General features: G+C 51.5%; 1 long non-coding RNA gene across 1 annotated transcript; it reads left to right on the top strand.

Moving 5' to 3' along the window:
• Nucleotides 1-1,743: 1,743 nt before the first annotated feature.
• On the top strand, nt 1,744-9,028 carry LOC309866689. Its single transcript, XR_014312757.1, has 3 exons — nt 1,744-1,808; nt 2,753-2,959; nt 8,797-9,028. It is a non-coding gene; the product is annotated as an uncharacterized lncRNA (long non-coding RNA).
• The last annotated feature ends 210 nt before the right edge of the window (nt 9,029-9,238 follow it).

The following is a 9,238-nucleotide window of genomic DNA, read 5'->3' as shown; positions in this document are numbered from 1 at the left end:
GGAAAATGGAGGTGACAGGGGGTAGGGAGGTGGTTTTATGTCAAACACAAACTCATCATCCTGTCATTAAATGGTCATTCGATGGGAAAGTTAGTCTGCCTCCAGTTAGCCTCAAAAGCCCTCTGGAAACATCGAGAAAGGCTCAGCTGATTCACCTTCAGCACCTCCAACTCTTGCAAATCTCCTTCCCTTAAACAAAAATGACAGGCTTCAGACTCAAAGACTGTTGATTTCCAAGATTAGTTAATGTTTTAGAATGGGGTCACATTTTTATCACTGTCATTGCATTTGGTTTTACACATACCTTTTATTTATGAAAATTGAACATAGATTTTTTTCTGAAGTTACTAGTAGAAAGGTTTTCTTTTCATTTTGTTATGTATATGAGAGAGAGCATGAGCAGGAGGGGCAGAGAAAGAGGGAGAAAGAATGTGAAGCAGACTCCATGCCAAGCAGACTCTCATGACCCCAAGATCATGACTGAGCAGAGACCAAGAGTTAGATGCTTAACCGACTGTGCTCCCCAAGTGCCTCTGGGTAAATATATTTAAAAAGAAACATCTCTGGGGCTCATGTCGTGATCTCAGGGTCATGAGATGGAGCCCCACGGCGAACCCCGCCTGGAGCCGGGCATTGGGCTCTGTTGAGTGCAGAGTCTGTGATCCTGTCTTCCTCTGCCCCTGCCCCCCAGCTCTCTCTCTCTCTCTCCCTGACTCTTAAATGAATAAACAAAACTTTTAAAATAAATAAATGAATAAAATAAATTTATCAAAGTAAAAAAGTAAGTTGGCTTAAAGAGTATTAGGAAAAGAATACAGATAGTATAAAGCTTCAGCAAAAGTCGTGGGTGCACCCTGAAAGCCTGCAGCCTGGGAGTCTCCTAGCTGATGCGGGGAGCCTGTTTGCAGCTCTGCACTCCCTCTGCACTTCCCAGACATAGAACAGACATGGAGGTGCCAAGGTCCTGGGTCCTGAGCCATGCTTTGCACTTCCCTGTGTCTCCAGGCCTCCGTGGGCCCCAAATCCATTGCCCCCCCCCCCGACCAACCAACCCGGCTCTCTCTGCCTCTCCCCCATCCTGCTCTGGAAAGGGCCAGTGGGTCGAGGCCACAGGCTAAGAGCTCGGAGAGAGGGTGCCATGCAAGGTAAGCCTGGTACAGGAAACCCACTAATTGCTCTGGTTGTCCCTTGGCAACAGAAGACAATAGCCTTTGCCACCATCTCCAAGGGAGGGTCCTAAGAGTAGGGGGAGAAGGCATTGGTGTCAGGAGGAAGCTGGGGAGGATTTCAATCATCATGACTGTCACGACCCAGAGCCAGCCTCCCGCTCTCACCAGTCCCTTGGGAGCTGAACCCCCGTCACATTTTCTTAGCCTTCTCTTTAATCTCAACTAGCCCTTTCTCCACAAGCGGCCCCTACATCATCTTTGAAGGCTGGCACAAATCAGAAGGGAGGGAGGAAAGGAGGGGAGTGGCCTGTGGGGACATCCCCAGGAAAGAGCTTTGTTTGTGCTCCAGGACAGCTGTCTTGAGGTTCCATTCAAGAAGGCTGGGCCGGGACAGCCACCAGCCCAACCTTGGGACTGGCTGGAGCCCTCTTGCCCCACCCCCCCACGGCATCTGCGGTCTGGACCAGGCCGGCTGAACCTGGGGCTGGCCATTTTGAGCAGTGTCATGGTCACTGCCTCTGACCTCATCGACCGCATTGTCCCACCCACCCATTCTGTACCCAGTGCTCCTGGGCTCCCATTCTGGCCACTCTCCCACTCAGGCACCGGCTCCCTACGACCTACAGATTTGGGTTCAGAGTAAGCACATTGAGTACCTTCTGCTCTCCAAGCAAGATTCTGGGTGCTTCCATAAATATCAACCCCTTTGAAAGACACTTCCAGGATTCCAAGGCTGTTTTGGCAGCTCCACTGCCGTTTTGGCTAGAGAAGATCAGAACTCTGCTGCCTGCCTGCCCTTGCTTATCTGGCTGTTCCCCCTGGGCCCAGCCCCTAGCCTCTCTCAAGGTCAAAGTCTCAGTGCAGAGTTCAGGTTCTGGTCCTGAATCCCCTGACTATTCCACCTGGGAGGCCCATATCCAAGAAAGACTAGAAGGACAAAGGACATGCAGCCCAGATGCCCAAGTGTGTTCCTTTGGTTGTTCTCCAGCTGTATGAGCTCTCCCCCCACACCTTTCTCTCCGGTCAGGACCCAGTCCAGCCTTGGCTCTACCCCAGACTTACAACTACATTAACCAGGGCTGTGGTGAGTGAGGATGGACATTGCACAGAGAGGCCAACTTCAAACCTCAGGATTGGCTGGCCTGGCCTTGCCCACCTTGTTCCTTTGTCTGGACTCTACCCCAGCCTCAGCAGCCCCACCCTCTCCAAACCCTCCCCTGATGCCTCCTGGGGTCCTTGCCACCTGTCACACAGGAGCTGGGCCGTCTCGGCTGGTTATTGAGGTCCCACATGGCTCCTTGAGGGCTTCTTATCCAGGTTTTGTCAGATAGGTTGGGAGGAGGGCACTCTCCCTTCATGGATGCCGTGTGTGGCCACTGGACACTTGAGACTTGCCCCATCTAGATCGAGATGTGCTCTAAGTAGAAAATACACACCAGATTTCAGAGACTGACAGCTACAAAAGAACGTAAAAGAGCTCAATAGTTTTTTAATACTGATTATATGCAGAAGTGATAATATTTTAGATTCTTCTGGTTAAATATATATTTAAATTCATTACACCTGCTTCTTTTTTCTTTCAGTGCCTTTCCTTACTAGCGTGTGTGCCTTACCCTTGTGGCTCATGCTGTTTCCGCTGGCCAATGTTGATTTAAGGGCAGGGTTTCAGACCTCCCTGAACACAGAGCTGTCCGTGCAGAAGAACTCGGAGGACTTGGAGGTGTTGACGGTGGGAGCCCTGGAGGAGTTTCAGCCTCGCACCTGAAAGCCAGTTCTGGGCTTGTGAGGAGGTACATGAAGAACGATTGTGGCAGGTGTGGGGCCGACCAGGACAGGGACTGGGCTGTCTGTTGGCTCCTGGTGACAGAGGTCACAGGGTCTTAGCAGTGAGGTCCCAATGCCAGGGCCCTGAGTGTGCTTAAAGCTCTGGAACAAGCAGCGCTGGGGTTAAATCCTAGCTCCACCATCAACTAGCTGGGGACCCCCGGGGGACTCTGGGCCTCAGTTTCCTCATCTTAACATGGAGTTACTCTGAATACCCCCATCACGGGCTCTTTGGAAGAGTAAATGGGTTAATGCATGTGAAGGAGTCAGAATAGCGTATGACAGACACATGGTAAGTGCTCGGCACGCAGCAGCCTATGGCGTCAGAGTCCTGGGTCACCCCAAGGGGAGAGTAGAGAGGAGGTAGGTGGGGGGTGCAGCTTGAGAGTCATTTCCACTATGGCCTCACTATCCTCAGTTTCCTCCCTGTCACACAAGGACAACTGGACCCGGGATGGCCCTGGGGTGGTCATGGTGACCGAGGGAGCTTGCACGCTCCTCCTGAATCTCTTGCCCCTGGGAGGCCCCACCATCTCCTCCAGAAAGTCTGTGGAAGACTAGAGTCCCACTGGGGCCTGGCCGGCTGGGAAGGTGACCTTGAGGCCCGGTGGGGCGGGGCACAGGCCAGGCTGGTGAAGGGCTAATAGCTAGAGGACCCAGGAGCCTCAAATCTGCCAGCCCCTTGGAAAGCCTGGTCTAAACACCGCTGGAAATTCTTAAGCTGGGATTTCAGTTTAATTACATATTGATTAAACGGAACAAAGGCACAGGGGCTCCAGGGAGCAGGCTCAGTGAGTGCCTGATGGAATTTCAATCGTGCTTTTTTCCTGCCTCCTACTCTCTTAGAGGCTTGGAGCCCTCCCCGCTGAGGAGGCCTGGTTCTACATGGGCTCTGCGGGCATCTCAGTCCCTGCCTTGGGCAGAGGAAACTCATGTGCCCTGGGCTCAGCTCCCTGCCCCAGCTCCCAGCATTCTCATCTACTCACCATCCCCCAAACCTGGTCAGGCTCAGAGAAGTCCTGCCCAAGGTCACACCCAAGGTCAGGGGGAGACCTGGCACCCAAACTTGAGTCTCCTGACCTGGCCTCTCCCTGGGCAGGGTACTACTCTCTAGAAGGCCCTGGGTGGTATGGAGAACTGCTCTGTCTTCTCTCTCACCACAATTCTACAATGAGAAGTGGTCCTATTCAACAAGTACCTACTCTGCGTAGGTTCTGTGCCAGACCCTGGGAAGTGAGTCGGCTATGGTCTCTGTCCCTCCCAGAGCCCTCGATCTGATCTAGGGGACCAGGTGTGGTTTTCCTGTGGAAACAGCATCTGGCCTGAAGCTTAGAGGACAAGAGGAAGTAGCCAGGCAAAGGTGGGGAGAGAGGCGGAGAAAGGGAAAAGCATTCCAAGGAGAAGGAACAGCATGTATGAAGTCTTACAGGCAAAGGAAGGAAGGCACTTCGGTGGACCTGAGGAGGTTAGATCATAGAGAGTGAGGTTGGGTGTGGGGGGACAGGCTGGGGGCAGGCCCTGAACCCAACGCAAGAGGGCTGTGCAAGAGCAGTGAGTGTTACAACTTCCTCCCCACCCATCTCCCCAAGCAGCGGGAGAATCCACCGACCTCAGCCCTGGGCAGTGGAGTGGCCAGTCTGTATCTTTACCAGTAAATGATTGGCTCGAGAATGGACACGTGACCCAGTTCTGGCCAATGAGAAGCGAAAGGAGGTCCACGTACTTCAACTTCCTGTTTTGTGCATTCATTTGTCTAGATTTAAGGCAGTACTAGTTTGCTGTTTTGTTACTTACAGCAAAAACCATGCTGACGTATTTCCCTGCAGACCACAGGAAGGGACTTTGGACTTCACTTTGAGAGCAATGGGTGTGTGTGTGGGGTGTCCACTGAAGAATCTTAACATGAAAATATTATGAATATATTGGCTTAAATAAACTATATCATTAAAATTAATTTCACCATTTCGTTCCACTTTTTAAATGAAACCACTAAAAATCTAAATTATCCTTCTGTGGGATAGATTGCACCAGACCCAGGACTGACAAACTAGGGCCCGTGGGCCAAATTCAGCCAGCAATCTGTTTCTGTGCCGCGGGTGAGCTAAGGCTCCTTGGTGCATCCTGAAAGGGCTATAAGAAAGCAAAGACGAATGTGCAACAAAGGCTATATGTGGCCCATGAACCATAAAATATTTACTTCCAGCCTTTACAGAAAATGTTTACACTAGACTCTAAGAGTGACAAAGCCAGGAACCCGTCTGGGTTTTGTCCTTCACCATCCCCAGTGCCTACAGCAGGAGGAGCACTGCCTGGCACACAGTGCGTAGATGTTGAATTAATATTCGATGAATGAATGAATGAATGAATTGTACCTACCCCATGTGCGCTACTACATAGCTGTACCTGAGGCCCGTGGATTAGTGGTGGGTCTGGAACAATACACTCCCAGCTGTGTGTGCATCTTCCTCCCACCCCTTCAGAGGTCAAAGTCACCTCCATTATTCCTGCTGCTCCATGATCCCTGCCTGGGGGCAAGGGAGGTGGATAGAATTCACCCACCCCTTAAATCAAGAGAAATCCAGATCCGTAAGGGACAAATCTTTTTTTTTTTTTTTTTTTTTTAAGATTTATTTATTTATTTGTCAGAGAGAAAGAGAGGGCAAAAGCAGGCAGAGGCAGAGAGAGAAGCAGGCTTCCCACTGAGCAAGTAGTCTCGTGCAGGACTCGATCCCAAGACCCTGGAATCGTGACCCCAGCCGAAGGCAGCAGCCCAACGGACTGAGCCACCCAGGCATAAGGGACAAATCTCTTGACAGAGAGGGAATCAGTGTTGACCTGGGCAGCTGGGTTTAGATTAGTTCTTCTTCAGGGTCAGTTCTCCAAGGAGTCTGTCAGTGAAAGGCAAGGTGGCCCAGAGCCACAGAGGCCCAGAGCCACTAGGCCCAGCAGACCCAAGGCTTTACTGCCCTGCTGCAGCCTTGACAGATTTGAAACTGGGGCTTGGCGGTCATGTCCTCATGCTTTAAGAAAAAAAGTATGTCTTGATGGTTTGTTTTTGGCTCCTTTGTGCTTTGTTTCTATTTATCTTTTTAAAGATTTGTATTTATTTGAGAGAGAGAGGATGAGGATAGGGGGAGCAGCAGAGGGTGAGGGGGTAGGGAAAGGGGCAGAGGGAGAGGGACAAGCAGACTCCTTGCTGAGTGGGGAGCCCAACTCAGGCAGGGGCTTGAGCCCAATACGGGGCTTGATCCCAGGACCCTGAGATCCTGAACTGAGCCAAAGTCAGATGCTTAACCCACTGAGCCAGCCAGGCGCCCCTGGGCTTTGTTTTTACACCCTTTCAATAAAAATGCTTCTGACCATCTTTACCCATCCAGTATAGTCAGTGAGAAAGCAAAAAGGATTTTGAGGATTTGGGCTGCTTTCCTCGTCTGTACCCAACCCAGAGAGGAGGAAAGAGAGAGAATGTGGCTCTTGCTGGGACAGCAGAGGTAGTGGTAGGATTGCCCAGGAGATGCTCAGACCCTCTGAGGGGGTAGGCGTGCTCATATGGGTGGGTGGCAGCATGGTTTCATGGAAAGTGCAGACTTTGAAATCAGGCCTCAGTTTCCCCCCTCTAGAATGGCTTGTGGTAAGTGTTGCTGTGATGATCAGAGCAGTGGTTGAGCCAAGTGCCTGGTACACTGAAGGCCCTCAATGAACGGCAGTTGCAATGTATCATCTTCATTTCGTGGACAATTCCCTCACCAGGGGCCAGAGCAGGAGAGGTCTAGAGAGCTCCTACCCGCGTGGTATGGCCAAGAAAGTCTCTGGCCTGGAGAGGGCCCAGTATAGCTCGTCTTGGAGCCACAGACGGTAAGAAGGTACAGTGTGAGAACCATTCTCTGGTCTGAAAGCCTCCCTCCCACTGCCTCTGTCCTAGCTCCAAGCTCCTGGAATGGGATGCCACAGCGAGAGGCTGGCAGCGTCTGCGATTTTCTTCCCTGTCCCCTGCCCCCCCTCATTTATTTGTTACTTGTTACATGAGCTGTAATTAAGGAGGGAAAAATCTGTAAAAATTAAGTGATTCTGAAGGTGCTGAGCAGGGACTTGGGAGGGAATGGGGAAGGCATTGGAGGGAGGCTGTGTCCTTCCTTCTTGACAAGGGCTCTTTGGAGAAAAAGTCCTAGAGGAAGCTCCTAGAACTATTCCCCCCCACCCCCTTACCTCCTCTGGAAATCCAACAGGAGCACAACTTTTTGTGCCTGGCGCTGGGTGAGACAGACCTGGACTCTGATCTCTCAAGTAGATGTAGCTGGTGGGGGAGACAAACACCAAAATAGACGACCACACCGCAGATGACAGAGGGAAGCTGGGGCTCTGACCTGACTTCTGCTTTCTTCTTGACTTGCTTAGGAACAAGCCCTTCAGGGCAATTCCTCATGGGGGAAGTGGGCTTTCTTTCATATTTGTCCAAGACATAACCTCTCTAATGGGTGGTTCCCTTAGGTGACCCCAGAGAGAGCGACTATGTAACCCAGCCTGGGATAGGCAGGGGGAGCTGGTCAGGGAAGCCTTCTTAGAGGAGATAACACTGGCATAGGGGTTTGAAGGGTGCTCAGAAGTTTAGCAGTCTGGGGCAGGGTTAGGGAAAAAGCAGAGTTGAGTTTCCAGTCAGAGGAAGTAACATGTGCAAAGCACAAATCTGTATGCAGGGGAATAGGGATAAGGGGCGGGGTGGAAGAGTAACTAGAGAGGTGGAAAGAATCAGGCCAGGTGGCCTTGAATGCCAGCCTTAGGACCTTAGAAATCTTGGCCTAGGGATGCCTCTGGGCTCAGTCATTTGAGTATCCATCTGACTCTTGATTTCAGCTCAGGTCGTGATCTTAGGGTTGTAAGATTGAACTTCACGTCGGGCTCTGCACTCAGCAGGGAGTCTGCTAAGGCTCTGTCTCTTCCTCTGCCCACCCCCTCAAATCAATAAATACATCTTAAAAAAAAAAAAAGACTTTATTTATTTGACAGAGACACAGCGAGAGAGGGAACACAGCAGGGGGGAGTGGGAAGGGGAAGCAAGCTCCCCCCTGAGCAGGGAGCCCAATGTGGGGCTCAGTCCCAGGACCCTGGGATCATGACCTGAGCTGAAAGCAGATGCTTAACAACTGAGCCACCCAGATGCCCCTAAATAAATAAATCTTTAAAAAATTTTTTTTTGCCTATAGGTGATGGAAGCTATAGTGCTAAGTGTGTATGTGTGTGTGTGTGTGTGTGTGTGTGTGTGTGTGTATAGGTGGTGGGGGTCGGGGGACATTTATACCCCAATTTATAGGTGAGGGCCCTGAGATGTGAAGGCCTTGCCCAAGTTCCCCAGACTGTGGGTTGGGCCTAGAAGGCAGGCGCCAACCTCTGCCGGCCTCTGATAACAGTGTTAATGACTCTAATTCACTTAAGTCCATTAATGAGTCTTTATTGAGCAGAAGCAGGCGCCAGTGGTGAGTGGGTGTGAGCTGCCATGTGGGCACTCCAGAGCCCTGCCCCCAGAGAAGATGGCCATCTGAGTCACCCTGGACAGCAACCTGGGAGGTCAAGATGTCTCCTCCTGCTTCCTGTCACCACCCCTGGGCTGCAGTGCCCCCACATGTCCCTCCAGGCTAGTGAAGACTTTATTCAGGAAGTAGATGGCAGACAAAGAGGTGGGCCATCACTGTAGTTGCTTATAACCTGCCTCAGCCTCATCCCTCTTGGGGTCCAACTAGGGCCTTGGGGAGGTGACAGGATGTGTGGCAGGACCGGCCCTACTGATGCAAGTGTTCCTTCCCACCAGGTGGAAGCATCTAGAAGCAGCCGTAGCAGCAACCAGAAGAAGAAGGAAGGCATCCCACCACCCAGAAGGAGCATCTGGCCCAGCTTCCCCCCTTCAGCTCCCAGTGTGTGTTGGTGTGGGGTAAAGTGGGCCCATCAGTGGACTTCCTGAAGGAAACCTAGGAACACTGGCTGACAGAGAAAGTCCTAGAGCACAGGAGGACCTAGCCAGAAAGTACAACCTCAGCTCAGCTTATAATAGGAATAAATCATACATATGCATGAGGCTTCATGACTGTGCATGTCCAGAAGAAGCCTAAATGCTCCAAGGGGCTGGCTCAGCTGAGCTTGGGACAAGGCAGGGGTCTCTGGCCCTACTATTCCTGTGGCCCTAGGACTTTAGTTTGTGTGGTTGACAGCTGTCAAAGCAGCTGGAACTGGAGCTAGCACCCCAGTTCCTGCCT

This window comes from Mustela nivalis (genome assembly GCF_964662115.1).
Source record: "Mustela nivalis genome assembly, chromosome: 6".
Taxonomy (NCBI): domain Eukaryota; kingdom Metazoa; phylum Chordata; class Mammalia; order Carnivora; family Mustelidae; genus Mustela; species Mustela nivalis.
The sequence above is the reverse complement of the archived record's forward strand: the minus strand, read 5'-3'. Positions and strand labels throughout refer to the sequence as shown.